This window comes from Colobus angolensis, unplaced genomic scaffold, assembly GCF_000951035.1.
Source record: "Colobus angolensis palliatus isolate OR3802 unplaced genomic scaffold, Cang.pa_1.0 Scaffold262, whole genome shotgun sequence".
Taxonomy (NCBI): domain Eukaryota; kingdom Metazoa; phylum Chordata; class Mammalia; order Primates; family Cercopithecidae; genus Colobus; species Colobus angolensis.
Window position 1 is genome coordinate 3,164,719 of NW_012115844.1, and position 1,916 is coordinate 3,166,634.

Sequence of the window (1,916 nt, forward strand, 5' to 3'; positions counted from 1 at the left end):
ATAAAAATGTCCCAAAGTTAATACATATTTGTCATGTCCCACTTCAATATTTCCCATATACATATGCCTACAGAAAAGCATAATGGGAACATCTACACACTGGAACAAATACTTAAGAACACTGCAAAGAAAGAGAAAGAAGTGGAGGTTTATCATGTTTTACTTCAGGGATTCCACAGTTCTATTACACTTTTATGATTTATTATAGATTATTAACATACTGTGATTGACAGCATCAGTCAGTCAGCCCCATGATATTCCCCAGAAAAACCCAACTTTCCAAAACTGACTAGTTGCCAAGTAAGCAACGTATTAATGAGAGGTCAAGAGTCTAAGCATGGAAGTCAGATGAAATCCTGGGTTTGGAATTCACCTCCTCTGCTTACTAGCTGTGTGGCCTTAAGTGAATTAAGTAACTTCTCTGAACCTCAGTTTCTTCATTTATAAATTAGCATTGGTAATAATACAGACTGCATGGAATTATAAATATTTATCATAGAATACATGCAAAGTTGATGTTGGTGACAAATCCATTCCCTACCTTTTACGGGCTCGACTGTCCAAGCTCCAGCTACCAGCCTCTGCTGTTCCTTGGCTGATACATTTAACTGTCTGTTCTGCCTGCAAACAGGGCAGGTTGCAGGTTTTCTATCTCATCAGCAGGACTCAACTGTGACTGTTGGGCACTGGCAGTTAAATGCCCCAAAGTCCTCTTCCTAAGGCGGGATACCTGGAAGGGTCATATCTTACACTTTGTTTCAGATTCCCACAGGGAAAGCAGGCCCGAGATAGGTTGTAATTATCTGACAACCTATCTTCCGTAGCCTTTTTACCTATTGTCTTATTTTCCTATTCCAATACTTATATTTTATAGAGTCATCTCTTTATTAAACCACTTGTACTCAAATCCTTGTTTGAGGGCCTGCTTCTAGGGACCCCAAAAGAGACAATCAAGGATATGGCATAGAATAAGCATTTGGCTAATGTTAAGTTCTGTTCTATGATTACTACTTCTACACTATTTACATTAATAATTCATAGTATGTTTTTCACGTGATTCACCTTCAATACATCAAAAGAAGTCAAGCCTGGAAGTATAGTAAATCCTATGTAGAAAATGGAGAAAAGTAAAAGCTTACAATCCTAATTATCTAACGATGACACTGTTGTCAATGAAGCTGCCAGAACTACTGTGAGGGAAAGTGGAATGTCCCTTTTGTTACATGAAGAAAAGAAAGGCCCAAGGTACATAGTACATAGCAAACAAGTTAGTTCTCATAAATATTTCCAGCAGTTCCCAGTTTATTGCCATTTGTGTATTCTACATTTGAATCCAAAAAAACTAATTCATCCATTGAATGCCTGCTCTAGAATGTCATCTCTCATACTGGTTTCTCCTACAACACCATGTATTTGTTATACATCATATAATGAGTAGCATGACTAGATTGCTCCTTATTCATAACTATATTCAATTGAGCAAAAGGTAATTGATAATTCTTATAGTGAAATACAATGATATGTAAATATTATGATTTGCTAACTTCTTTTACGTTCATTCTCCAATTACAGGCTTTCAACCAAGCTATGAAGCAGTATAAGTGTGTATTAGTAGCCTCATAAAACAGATGAAGAACCCATGATTTAGAGAAAATAAATTATTTACTCAAATGCATAGTCAGAATGCTGAGTCATTGAACTGGATGTAACTTTTTTTTTTTTTTTTGAGATGGAGTCTCGCGTTCGCTCTGTCACCCAGGCTGGAGTGCAGTGGCGTGATCTCAGCTCACTGTAAGCTCTGCCTCCTGGGTTCACGCCATTCTCTTGCCTCAGCCTCCCGAGTAGCTGGGACTATAGGCGCCCACCACTACGCCTGGCTAATTTTTTTTTTTTTTCTTGTATTTTTTGGTAGAGAC